We start from the raw sequence: 15,307 nt of genomic DNA on the forward strand, positions 1-15,307 counted from the left end.
CTAATTCCAAAAATGAACATATTTAATCCATTTGTATTGTTACCTTGTAGGTCTTCAAAAAAAGGGAAAAATTGCATGTCTAATATATGGTCCAAAGATGAAATCTTGACATTCCAAAAGTTTAACAAAGTATGTGTTTGATGAGTATAGGCACATCCTCTATTTAAATCATAAGCATCAAAGTGCCAAAAATAAAAAATCAATGGGAAAGAAGAGACGACATCAATGCCACAAAGAGTGACACCTCACTAATGCAAGTTGGAATATAATAAAATTTGAGGTACTATCGGTTCACCTAATGGTTTATATTTTCAAATCATATATTTTTATTGTGTTTTGTTGGCTAATTATGTAATTGATGATCATTAAGGTCATCAAGGCATCACTGACCACCTTTTAAAGGGACTAAAATGTTATCCTAGAGAATTTAGAAGGCTACCCTACTACACGCAACTACAAATTGTGCATTTATTTGATACTATTAATATTGGAAAGAATGTATTAGAGACACTATGGAAAATAGTGGATGGAAGGCATGACAAAGAAAAAAATTTCAAAATTCGTAGTGACATTAATGATTCCAATCATGCAATGAAAAATATCACTGAATCAAATAGAAATGGAGACTGGATTAATGCAAATGCCCTTCCTTGGTTATTAATGGAGTAGAAAGGTAATGCCATAAAAGAATTCATACAAAAAATATGATTTCCTACATGATTGCTACAAATATAAGCAATCTCATATGAGTATGTGTGGGATCATGCTCAACCAAACTATACCCTTAAGTGGTGAAGAAAAATTAAGTAATTAGGGTTATGTCAACTTGACATGGAGTTTTCAACTTGTTATAAACTTTCTATTAAAAATTTGAGAGAAAATAATCTCTTATAAATTGAATTTAGTTTCTAAACATCTATGCTTAGCTGAAAAATAAAATTTGATTGGTCAAAATTTTTAATTTTAATGCAATAGTACAAAAATTCTAGGAAAAAAAAAAAAGTAAACATATGTCTAACCATCTTAACCAAAATAAAATGATAATAATTTTTAATAAGATTATATATATAATAATTATACTCATGGATGGATGTGACACATATTTTTGGATAATTTTATTCTAAATAAATAATTAATTATGAATTTTCTACTATAATATTTTCAGAATAAAAAAACTCACATATCTGACCATGTTAACTAATTCAAAACTATGGAAAATTTAATTTTTCTTTTTTTCCCTTATAATAGAAGAAGTATAAAATGTAATGAATCTTTTTGATTTCAAAAATGTTGTACCATTTGAAAGTTGTAGTTATTTTTCAATCATTGTGGCACTTAACACTTTATACATAACTCCATGAGAAAATAAATAATAATTACTTATTGAATTCATAATTTGAATGACATTACATTTATGGAAAGATAAGAACATTCTTAAGAAACCCTTTTCATTTCATCAAACATGTTTTCATGACATTTTTAAAGTTGACCATGTAGGGTTGCTATCCAAAGATATATTAGGCCTTATAAAAGTATTAAATTTTTGGTTTGGTATCATGGTGGGTGCAAAAAAACTTGGAACAAGTTTTGAAATGTTGAGGAATTTTAGAACAACATATTTTTTAGATCATCACTTTTTGGCACACCATGATCCTACACATACCCATATCAAAGAAAAGTGAATTTGGGTCAGGGATGAAAATGCATGATTGAGATACCTTCATCTAGGTAAGTCCTGATCTTTTGTATTTACAATATATTTGAGAAATTACATTCAATTGTCATTGTATTATGTTAGAAAAGAATGAAATGGTCAGTTGACAATTGTTATAGTATGTGCTACCCCTATTGGTTCCAAACAACTTCGACAATAATATCAAACAAGTGATATATGATCTTGGAAAATACATGAGGTAAGAAATAATATTTGTTTGATATATCAAACAAGTAATATATTGTAAAGTCTCATATTTATATATTTTCGTGTCTTGAATCCTTTATAGATGGTTTCCATCTAAAGAAATCCATAAAGGAGATAGAAAATATTGGAAGAAAAGAATTTATCTACTAATGTGTGAAATGCATAAGTGTTTACCTTCAACTTTTTTCGATGCACAAGAACACTACCTCATTCAACAAGTTGAGGAGATTGAATTGTATGGACTTGTATAGCCTAGGTCAATGTGGAAGGACAAAAATAATGATTCATGTGAACTTATGTAACTTATTTGATAATGATTGGTGTTTATGTCTAGATGTTTTATTTATGTTTGATTGAATGTTCATGTGAATGTTCTAATGAATTTTATATTTTAATGTTAATGTGAGTTCTCTAATGAAACATATGTATTTATGAATGTTATCATGTGATAATTGATGAATTTTACATTTTAATAATAGAATGAAAGAATTTTTGATGTTAACAAGGAATTTGGATGTTGGAAGCGGAGGCGGAAAATGAGCTTCCACCTTCATGTGGTTGGTCCTGATTAGTAGAGAATATTAAACTATTCTTTAAACCAAATGAAGCTCAACATTAACCTATGATTGCATTTCAACTAACTATGTGAATCTCTTGGTTTTAGGCAATGTAGAAGGGGGCCATAATTCAATATGCCATCTCAATTTGCATGCATACAACATCAGGTGGAATTGAAAATATGTAACATGTTTACATTTTTTAGAGGTCTTTAATTAGGTATTTTATGTTGATCAAATAAATAAGATTGACAAATGAATGTCAACATACTTAACCATTTTCACTATACATGTCGAGTATACAATGGAAACTGAGCTAGAACTCTAACACATGTCAAGTTACAGATAGTGCCAAGAAGAAAAGAAGATAGTATGTGCTGAGCAAGTTACAGTAGGTATTGAGTAGATGAGACCAATATGTATCGAGTAACTCAAGATCCAACTGGAGCTGAGCATTACGAAATTAATAAGAGCCGAGTGATTCAAGAATCATCAGGAGCTGAGCAATGTAAAAAACTTACAGGTGGCAAGTAACACAATAATTATATAGGATCCGAGTAACGCAGGAAACATAGTGGATGCCGAGCAATCTAGAATAGATGGTGTTCAACATCAGTATTATTTCATGTGCTGAGAAATGCAGGATTAGCATGAAAGTTTGTGCAATCACAAAAAAAGATGTAAAATGGTTATGCATGACTCATAGAAAGATAAGAAGATAAGATCAAATTGTCTCATCCACCTATGCGATCCTCATGTAGCCAATCAAAAAATTGGAGATTGCATGCAAGCAATGGGAAAATTTCAAGGGTTTGAGCGAGAACATTTTATCCAAGGATGCATAATGAACCACTAATCTTTATAAGGGAGTCTTAACACCATTGAATGTAGAAGTGAGAAGTGAGAAGTGTGAAAAGAAGAAGGAAAAGTAGAGCCTATTATTACAGAACATTGGTGTCAAAGATTTTGTGGAAACGATGGCATTTACACATCTAGTTGATCAGAAAAAACATGGAACATAATCAGCAGATCAGATCTAGCAGAGATCAAAGATAGAAGAGCAGATCAAGATCCTGAGATCAGCATTAGAGAGTGCATTAGATCAGGTGTATTATCTTAATACTCTCTCACAATTGTATTAGGAACTTGGAAATACTATTGAGTTAGGTAGGTTTAATAGCCTTATGTAAATCCTTTAACAGGGTGACATTCTGAGTTGAATGTTCTTAAGTCCTCTAACAAGGCACACTCCTAACAGGGTATAGAAATATTTTGATAGGGTCACATTTAATAGTGTGTTGTATCCTTTAACATGGTAGGCCTTTAATAGGGCAAACCATTAGAAGTGGTTGAAATCAATTGGTATAGTAATTTTGTGGGTATCATCCCCAACCCATTTTTACCTTCTTGTTCCTAGAGGGTTTTTGTGTCACCAAAATCTCAAGTGTTATGTGGTGATGCATGTTTATTTCTTATGGTTTTTTAATTTTTATATGCATGCATGTTAATTTTACTTATATTTTATTAAGGGTATAAAAGTGGTTAAAATGCTAGTACTTCTGATTCACCCCCCCTCTCAGAAAAACTCTTCCCATTAAGGCATTCTAACAATTGGTATCAGAGCTACGTTCTCTCAGGAAGAAGCCCATTAACTTGAGGAAAATATCTAAAGATGGAAGTCTTCAAACTTTGGAAGATCATTGAGAACTAGGTGATAGATGTGAATCTCACTTTACACAAGGTAGAGGAAGCTAGAGAGGAATTAAGAAAATCCTTAAAAGGAAGGAAAGAAATAGCTATAACTGAAAATGATATTCACTACAAGGAGATTGACAACAGAAAAGTATTTTCCAAAGGAGATTTTGAAGAATTTGATGCAGCAATAGCAGAACTGATTGAGAAAAACAAAGTTCAAGTAGAAGAGATAAGAACTCTTAAGATAGAGAATGAATCATAGGCCATGATGCTATGTGAAATCACTAAACAAAAGAAAAGAGTAGTTGAGGATAGAGTCATGATGGAAGATGACAAAAGAAATCTTGCAAATAGACTTGAAGAAAAATGTACTGAATTAACAAGGATCTCAAACATGCAGATGGATACACTTGCCCGACTGATGAATCTTAATCATGAACTCAATATGAAAGATATTGAGATCTCTACTTTGAGGATGTAGAATGAACAATTGCATAATGAATTGAATAGAGAAAAAGAAATAGCAAAAAATCTCAACAAGTCAAGTGAAGCTATCAAGTACTTTGAATAGTTGATAGTTGTTATTCCATTAATTGAGGTGTGTAGGTGGCATTTTAGAAGTTTGTGGAAAGTTCCTTAAATCATGCATTTAATATTTGTTGTGATCCATAAAGCAAATTTAATTTTGTAATTGGGCCACATGGTGGTGCTTAGTTGTATTTAGGTGGAAATTCTAGAAAGTTGTAGATATTGTAGAATGTTGTAGGTGAAATTCTAGAAGGTTGTGAATATTCTAGAATGTTGTGGATAAATCATGCCTTGGGTAGTAAGTGCCTATTTAAGGAAGGTTATGTCCACTTGTAATCAAGCTCTTCAAGTAGAAGCTCTTCAAGTGTAAGTTAGAGAAATAGAAGCTCTTCAAGTGAGGCTCTTCAAGTAGAAGCTCTTCGGATGTAATTTCTTGTAGAAGCTCTTAGTAAGAAAATATCTCTTATATTGTAAGAATTCGGAGTCCTTTCATTTGGAGGATATTGTAATGAATTTCAAGTATTAATGGATGCTTTTATGAAGCATTTTTTTCATCTCTCTTGTGTCCATCTTGTTGTGATCTTGGTTGTGAGTTTGTAAGGGTGGTGTTGGCCCTTCATTTGTGGTATTAGAGCATACCTTTGTCAGTGGTAGTAGAGTGTGTCTACATTAGTGGTATCAGAGCAAGTTGTTCCTGAGCATGCAAACAGATTGCCGAAAGTCAGGTAGTTTGCACCAAGACCTTGGTTGGGTGAAGTTTAGCAGAGCGGGAGTTCTTGAGCGTGCGGAAAGATCGCCGAACGTGAGGCAGTTTGCACCAGGACCTTGAGTTGGTTGAAGTTTGTCAAGAAGTTCTTGATTGTGTAAATAGATCACTGACTTAGGCAATTTGCACAAGGTTCTTGTTTTGGATGAGATTTGTCTTCTGAAGACTTGATCATGGAGAAGAGAAAGAAGAAGTTGACTTTTGTGATTGGATGGATTCTGAGGATTCCTCGACTTGAGAAATTTAGAGCAAGAAATCAACAATCATTGCTAGTTGATTTGCAGAAGCAAGTGAATGAATTAGAAGCTGAGTTGCGGAAGCGAAGAGCATGTCACCAGAAAAGAGATGTTGATAATTATTTGGATGCAAAAAAGAAAGATGATCTAGTGGAAGAGCAAGCAGATGAAGAGCAAATTGTTTGCGAACCTAAATTTGAAGAAGATGAACAAGAAGAGGAAGAGCATCAAAATGACAAGATTTATGAACCTGAAGTAGATCAAGATGATTTTAAGATTGCAGCAATGGAGGAAACATATAGTGCCTTCATTGGAGATCAAACAAGTGGAGTAGTTACATGCATTGTTGACAACATGAAAGAGGCAAGCAAAGATGAATATGTCAAAGAGGTAAATTCTTATGAATTATATGATGCTACATTTGAGATGAGTTTAAAAGATATTGATGATGGTTTGCATGAGAATCTTTCTAGTCATGTATGGTATGCAAAGGAAAATTGGTATGGTGTTGTTGGATTTATTATAGGTGTGATTAATTCAATAAGATTGGATGAGGATGAGAGTTATACTTGGATAGAGTTCATTGTAAAGGAGTATTTTCAGCAGCAAACAATTGTTCCGACTAGGTGTTGGAAAAGAAGAAAGAAGGAAATATATCGGCACCAGATACTTGTTCCAGCTATGTGTTGGAGGAAGAGAAAAAAAAATGTCAACAGTGGCTACTTCATTTTGTGAATCCATATTCACAAAATTTTCCTACCACGGGAGTCGGATGCAGGAGCATCATGCATCAGCAAAAAAAAATGTGAAATATTTGCATGTTGGTTTTCTTGTCCCTGTTGAGGTGGAAGCTTGTGGTGAAGATGAAGATGGTTCTATATCTTTCTTTTGGCATCAAAGTGTGGGACACACTTTTCTATCTACTAGGGGAGTCTGATGCAGGAGCATCTTGCATGGAAAAATTATTTATTCACAAAAGAGAGAGAGAGAGAGAGAGAGAGAGAGAGAGAGAGAGAGAGAGAGAGAGAGAGGAAAAAAATTTAAAAAAAAAAGAAAATTGTGGAGGAGAGAGAAAGTGACGAAAATGGAAGGAAAAAAAATAAAAATTAAAACTAGAAAAAATGGAGAAAAGAGGAATTTCTATTTTCAAGGTGCATAGGTGGCATAAATAGAAAACTAATAAAAATAGTTGTTATTCCATTAATCAAGGTGTGTAGGTGGCATCTTAGAAGTTTGTGGAAAGTTCCTTAAATCATGCATTTAATATTTGTTGTGATCCATAGATCAAATTTAATTTTTTAATTGGGCCACATGGTGGTGCTTAGTTGTATTTAGGTGGAAATTCTAGAAATTTGTAGATATTGTAGAAGGTTGTAGGTGAAATTCTAGAAGGTTGTGGATATTCTATAATGTTGTGGATAAATCATGCCTTGGGTAGTAAGTGCCTATTTAAGGAAGGCTTATGTTCATTTGTAATAAAGCTCTTCAAGTAGAAGCTCTTCAAGTGTAAGTTGGAGAAATAGAAGCTCTTCAAGTGAGGCTCTTCAAGTAGAAGCTCTTCGGATGTAATTTCTTGTAGAAGCTCTTAGTAAGAAAATATCTCTTATATTGTAAGAATTCGGAGTCCTTTCATTTGGAGGATATTGCAATGAATTTCAAGTATTAATGCATGCTTTTATGAAGCATTTTTGTCATCTCTCTTGTGTCCATCTTGTTGTGATCTTGGTTGTGAGTTTGTAAGGGTGGTGTTGGCCCTTCATTAGTGGTATTAGAGCATACCTTTGTCAGTGGTAGTAGAGTGTGTCTACATCATGTTGAAATCTCCAAAATCATCCCATGATACATCAGGACTTGGATACATTTGCACTGAAGTTGGGGAATCATCAAAGAGTGCAAAGCAAAGAAGTGACAAAGGTAAGGATTCTGAACCCACTTGTCATTACTGTAATAAAAGGGGCCATACTGCTAATATTTGCATGAGTAGAAGGATCAATCAACCAAACACACTCAAAAGAAAGTGTTACTATCACAAGTGTAATAGGTAAGGACGCTTGACACAAGACTATAGGTCTAAAGTCACAAGGACACAAAGATTTGATGGACATTGCCACAATTGTAAAAAGTATGGACATAGAGCCTTTGATTGCAAATCAAAGCCTATACAGGCACCAAATTAGCATGTAAGAAGGGACAACTATGTACACCACTACAATTGGGACTACAATACAAGGAAAAGCTATCACTATTGTCAACAGTATGGACATATACCCCAGAACTGCATAAGAACATACTTCAAGGGGAACTATAAAAGATGGTTGAACCAAACTACTTGCTTCAGTTGCTTGAAAACTGGACATGTCAGCAGGAATTGTCTAGCAAAGGCTAAGGCACCCAAGACTAAAGTAAATAAGGGCAAAGAAAAAGTTGATGAGGAGGCACACATAAGAACAGACGTAAAGAAGACATGGAAAAAAAAGGATGGACCAAGTACATCCAATAGAAGGGTCACTTCACCCAAGAGGTCAAGTGATCATATCTCATCCAACTAATCACAAGATGAGCCTATGGGGCTGATACATATAAGGAAGTATCATAAATCAGTCCTAAACCATGATGAAGCACTAAAAATTATAAATTTGCATGAGATAAGATGCTAAGACAAAACTTGAATGATGATGCCAAACTCTCTTTGGTTTTTGAGTAAAACTACTTTGGAAGCTGAGTTAAGTAGTCAAGTGGAAGCTGAGTAAAAATTGTAGTGGTGGCTGAGTTATTAACAAAGTTAGTAGATGCCAAGTGAGAGTAGTTGTCGAGTTGAAAAACCTTTGGAAGCCGAGTGATAGGTAAAGGTAAAAAAATGCATTAAATGCAAGGCTTTTTGAGACACTTAAAGGTGAAAATCATTTCATTTTGAGCCATTCAAATGAAGAGCAACTACTAGGAGCACGACTGAGTGATTTTCAAGAAATCAACCAGCGATTTGTAGGGATTTAGCATCTACCCAAGTGATTTAAGCATTTAACTAGGTATTTCATTTAGGTGCCAAGTTGTATAGTTTGGGAAGTTTATTTTAATCATCAAACCCTAGTTCAATTAAAGATGGCATCTAGTTCAAAGTCCACCAATGGGAAAGAGAGCCATGCGATTAAACTTGTTAGCAAAGAGGTTAAGCAACCTGAATTTAGGCCAATCCCAGAAGTTGCATATAAAAACGATCCCACTGGTGCCCTATCTTCCATTCCTAAAAAATTTGTTATGGTTTAGGATGTGTGAAAGTGTTATAACTACAAAATAGGAGCCATAAGAGATTTGGAATTCTTTAATGCCTTTGACAAACTCTATGAAAATGGTATATGGAAGGATGAATTTTCAATCATAGAAAAGAAGAGTTTAACCAAAGCCCTAGTTTTTCCAATCGTATTCAAAATTGAGTGGATACGTATAATACTTAGCAAAATCCATGATGGATCATTCTGGATAGAGCAAGGACCAATCAAGATTATCAAGAAAATGGTTCATAGGGTCACAAGTTTTCTAACCCTAGATCGGCCAAAGACATTGAGAAGTGACAAAAAGGAAACAATTGAGAAGAACACAAGAGCAAAGTGGAATAATAGAGGCATGACCATAGACACCATAATTGATCCCCTTCTATATTTTTCTATAAGGATCACATCACATAAGTTTTATCAATCCAATAGGTTGAACAGTGTACCCTGCATAGTAGTGGATGTGGCATATAAGTTTGTAAAGAAAGACCACACCTATGACCTTGCAGAGCTCACGTTGCAACAAATTAATGAAAATCTTGGAGCTATTAGAAAGTCCAAAGGAGCACAATATAAATTTGGCTCAGTACTAGTTTGTATGTTCTTCTATGTGATGAAGGAATTCCCTTCATTAAGCAAAGTCAACTAGAGCTCGAAAAAAATAATTGTTGATCAAATAAATGATTTCATTGCACAAATGGGAGATAGCTTTGATGATCAAATGTTTATCTATTTTGATGATTTCAAGAATTCAATGAAGAAAAGAATGAGGATGCCAATTTCACTAGTAGAAAAGCATGTAAATGACATATGCTTTCTTGTTGACATTGATTTTACTAATATTCAAGTAGTCCTTCCAAGAGCAAGATGACTTAGACCATTGGGATATGAGCTTGATGTTGACCAAGCTTCAGCAGCAATCACAACACTACTTGCAAAAGAAATGGACAAAACTGCCAAGGCATTTGGAACTTATGACACTATCAAATCAAGAGTTATTATAGAACTCAAGACAACCACAATAGTAAAGAAGAAGGACAAGCTAGTGAAAAAGATAAAGAAGAAATTTGGTGTTGAAGAAACAAGTGCAAGAGCTGAAGCAAAGGAGATTAGTGAAGGAGAAGAAGAAGGTGATGATGAGAAAGGGGAGGATGAGCCAGAACAAAGGCCACTTGAATTGTCACAAGGCTAAGGTGAAGACAAAGATTAGAGTGCTGAGGAAGAAGAAACCTAGGAAGCACCCATCAAAGGCAAAGTCATCAAAAGGAAGGCAAAGACACCTCCTACTCCTCAGCCTAAACCAAAGAAAGCTTCCATGCCAACATCCAAGAAGCCAAAAACCAGAGCTACAACAAGGGTCTCCACACAGAAGGCCACAGAGAAAGCTACAAAGAAGAAGATAGCCAAGAAGGCACAAGAAGAGCCAAGGAAAAGGAAAAGATATGTGGCTCAACCTAATACTGATGAAGAAGATCAAACTAAAAAGGTAAGTCATCCTCCTAAGTCTTCAGTTGATACATTATGTGAGAAGATTAGGAATAGAGACTTAAGTGAAATGAAAAAGATTGATTTCAATAAGCTCACCAAAGAGGAACAAATCAAAATAGAAGAATCAATCTATGAATTAATGTGATAGTTCAAGTATACACCTCTTGAACTTGATGGACAATTGCCAAAGGAATTGTCTAAAATTGTAGAAGACAAATGGCATTTTTGTTTGAAAATGGAGAAGGAGATGAGAGAATCAACCTTAGCAAGCATACTGCCTAATTTGACAAGGGAACAGATAACTAAAGTAGTCAAAAGGCATAACACTAGGTTTACACCTAAGTATAGGGCATTCTCCATTCTCCAAAACAAAATTGAAGAAGTTGTACAGAAAACCACAAGGTTGTGGAAAAATTTGTATAAGAAAATTGAAGATGTCCTTGAAGATGAATACAAAGAAGAAGCTACTGCTAAACTTGAAGAGAGAAGAAAGAGGAGAGAAGAGAAAACAAAAGTAGAGAAAAATATTGAAGAGGAGGAAGGAAAAGATGAAGACATCGGTATTGATAAGCAGCAAAGTGTGCAAGACACACAATTTCCACCTCCTAGCCCTCCTCACTCTACTATCACACTTTCAAAAATCATAAATATTAAGGATGTTGTTGACACCTCATGTCAAAACATCAATCCACTAACTACAGAGGATCTCACTAAGATCCTTGACCAAACAACTCTTCAAGCACAGTTGTGTACAAGTCCCATATTGGTTAGTGTAGATGATCTCCAAAAGTTTGTAGATAAACTCAAAGAAGCCAAGGTGTCACCACAAGAACCACCTCAAATCACTCAAACTACTAGACTTCCATTTATACCACCTCCATCACCACCAACAATTTCCATGCAAGCTCATCAGGAACCGAGTGCAACAACAAGGGCAAATACAAGTATAACAGTATAGACAATGAGTACACCCCCGGCCATAGTGATACAAGAAGAAGAAGATAAGCAAGAAGAAGAGGATAAAGAAGAAACACAAGATAATGAGGAGTCCACAATACAAACTTTGGTTGAATTGCCAAAAATAGGAACTCCTACCAAACATGTTCAGCAGCCGAGTACTGACAAGTTAACCTTACAAGTGAAGTACACCAAGCTCAAGTTCTACTAGGGTAGCTAGGACCATTCATTATGGAATTTCTAAGCTTGATGAAGAAATAAAAATACCCTATTATGATTCAAGAACTTTAATTGAAGAAAAGATGAATGAAATATAGAGTGCATTGGATAAGGGAAGGAGGAAAGAGGCATTGAGGAAAGACTACAAATACAAGAAGGTAATGAATGAGATCAAAGATATATTCATGGATGCATTCAGCCTACAACCTCCAGATTCAAGCAGGCCAATCCTTGAGCAACTATCTAATATAGTTGATCAAGTGAATAATGAAGACCATGATACAAATGTAAAACTCATGGAATGGTTAGAAATGAAGTTTGTAGGCAAGGTCAACCAAAAGATAGCCAATAACATAATTTTAGGATAGGTTGACCTAGCTAAGAAATTGGATAGTGTAAAGATTGTGTTAGGGAACATCTTTTCCCTTTATAGAAAATTGTGTAATTTTTCCAAGTTCACACAAGAAATAAATCCAAAAATTTTGAACCTTGAGAGAAAATTAAAGCTCTCTAGCATGCAACTACCCTCAAATCCTGTAGACAGTGAGAAGCATTTTGCTCAAATGCTTCACACTCAGAGGGAATTAGCTGTATTATCAACAAAAGAGGCCACTATTAAAAAAAAAGCTAATGCAAATACAAGCCTCTATCACTCCTCATTTGGAGATATTACATAAGGAGAAAATGTATGCAGAAATAGTCTTGAAGAAGGATCTAAATATTTCTACACATGAAGGACTTGTTGATCTAGCAACAGAACTTGCAATCCAACACAAGTCATTAGATATTGCATTGAATAACTAGGATGGAACTTCCAAAATAATCCTTGAGGTAAATAAAACATTTTTGGCCAAGCATGGCATTATCATTTAGGACCCTTTGACATAAGTGTCAAAAAGGGGGAGATAATATTCTGAGGGGGAGATATATTAAAGATAGAGGAAGATATATTAAAGAAGGAGAAATGCATACAGTAAAATAAGGAGATAATAGGATCAGAAGGCAAGAATAGGTCAAAAATAGGTCAAAGAATAAATGGCACAAGACAGCAGAATTTATGACATAATCAACTCAGGGGAGTCATAAGGTATATTGTTCACAATATCTTTTTTTTAATTTTGCAAGAAAAGAATGTACATATAATGGTTGGATCATGAATAATTAGTTAAGTGTTTTTGATAATCATGTCAAAAGGGGAGATTGTTGATCAAATAAATAAGATTGACAAATGAGTGTCAACACACTTAAACATTTTCACTATACATGCCAAGTATACAATGGAAACTGAGCCAGAACTCTGACACATGCCGAGTTACAGATAGTGTCGAGTAGACCAGAAGATAGTATGTACCAAGAAAGTTACAGCAGGTACTAAGTAGATGCTTGAACAATATGTGTCGAGTAATTTAGGATCTAATAGGAGATGAGCATTGTGAAGGTGATAGGAGCAGAGTGATTTAGGAATCAGCAAGAGCTGAGCAATGTAGAAAACTTACAAGTGTCAAGTAACGTAATAATTTTATAGAAATCGAGTAACGCAAGAAACATAGTGGATGTCAAGAAATCCAGAATAGACGGTGTCAAGCATCACTATCACTTCATGTGCTAAGCAATGCAGGGTCAGCATGAAAGTTTGTACAATCACAACCAAAGATGTAAAACCATTATGCATGACTCATAGTAGGATAAGAAGATAAGATCAAATCCTCTCATCCACCTATGTGATCCTCATGTAGCCAATTAGAAAATTGGAGATTGCATGTAGCCAATGGGTGAATTTCAAGGGTTTGAGCGAGACCATTTTATCCAAGGATGCATAACAAACCACTAATCTTTATAATGGATTCTTGAAGCCATTAAACGTACAAGTGAGAAGTGAGATGTTGAAAAAGAAGAAGGAGAAGCAGAGCCTATTATTGCAAAACATTGGTGTCAAAGATTTAGTTGAAAGGATGGCATTTACACATCTAGTTGATCAGAAAAAAACGTGGAACATAATCAATAAATCAGATCTAGTAGAGATTAGAGATAGAAAAGCAAATCAAGAGCTTGAGATCAACATTAGAGAGTGCATTAGATTAGGTTTATTATCTTAATACTCTCACAATTGTATTAGGAACTTGGAAATCCTATTGAGTTAGGTAGGTTTAATAGCCTTATGTAAATCCTTTAATAGAGTGACATTCTGAGTTGAATGTTCTTAAGTCCTCAAACAAGGCACACTCCTAACAAGGTGTAGAAATCCTTTAATAGGGTCACATTTAACTGTGTGTTGTAGCCTTTAAAAGGGTAGGCCTTTAATAGGGAAAACCATCAGAAGTGGTTGAAATCAATTGCTGTAGTAATTTTGTGGGTATCATCCCCACCCTAGTTTTACCTTCTTATTCCTAGAGGGTTTCTGGGTCACCAAAATCTCAAGAGTTATGTGGTGATGCATGTTTATTTCTTATGATTGTTTAATGTTTATATGCATGCATGCTAATTTTAGTTGTATTTTATTAAGGGTATAAAAGTGGTTGAAAGGCCAGTACTTCTGATTCACCCCTCCTCTTAGAAGCGCTCTTCCCATTAAGACATTCTAACATTTTATGTTATAGACCATCATGAACATTGTAACTTTGACTATTATAGGCGAGGGTAATGTCCTCAACATGCAAGCACATTAAGACTTTCTATGTATTGTCTTTTTGAGGACATTCTCTCATCCATAGTAGCTAGAGTTATAAAGTTCATGATGGTGTATAATTTAAAAAACTTAATAGACCTATTAAATAAATATAAAAGTGGTGGGTTTTTCTAGCTCTATCTATCATCCATGCATATAGAACACAACTTCATGTGCATTCTCGATTCAGAGTGGTGTTCAAAGTAAGGTGGGCAGCTACAACTTGGGAGATGATTCCTCTAGGAGGGAGATTGTATTATCAGTTGAACCCTATAGCTTGGACACTCTATAGCCTTTTGTCTTTGCAACATGGAGACATGGAGACCAATTTAAGGATGATCTAAAAAAGAAATGGTTAATTGTATAAATTTTCTAGAAGTTATGTCAATTATTTTAATCTAGAACTTATGTCAATTTTTTAAATTATGGTAGTTTTCTAACATTATATTTTTCTACTCTAGTGCTTACTAATGGTGACAAATGGATTGTGCTTTCTAGATATAATACAAACAAGTTTACTAGGATTACATCAAAAGATGAAGTGAAGTAAGTAGTATTTGGAACTCTTCTAATCTATATAATAGATAGAATTTAAGAGTTCATTATGTTGAAATATGGGTAACTTAAACTAAGAGATCATAAGGTTATTGCTTTCAAGTGAGGTCTTGAATGTTTGGTAAACTATGCTTATGACTCATGGTATATGAGTACTCTAGTGTAAATAACTTAAGGAAGTTTATATTTCATTCCACAAGAATCTCTAGTTAAAAAAATAAGGCACTAGAATAGTCAATTTAAAATATATGGACAACTCATAACTTTTAAGACCTCATAAGTTTTAAGACCACAACATTACTTGATTTGGACCAAATGTTATTGTTGCATAAATTGATTGTTTAGAAATTATTTGAGAATGCTACTAGAAATAACCATGCAAATATCACATATATGATGGTCATTTGAAACCAAATAATATCATTAGAATTTAAGATATAATTGTGCCCAC

This window comes from Cupressus sempervirens, chromosome 2 (genome assembly GCF_028749045.1).
Source record: "Cupressus sempervirens isolate cs-2001-9-10 chromosome 2, ASM2874904v1, whole genome shotgun sequence".
Classification (NCBI taxonomy): Eukaryota; Viridiplantae; Streptophyta; class Pinopsida; order Cupressales; family Cupressaceae; genus Cupressus; species Cupressus sempervirens.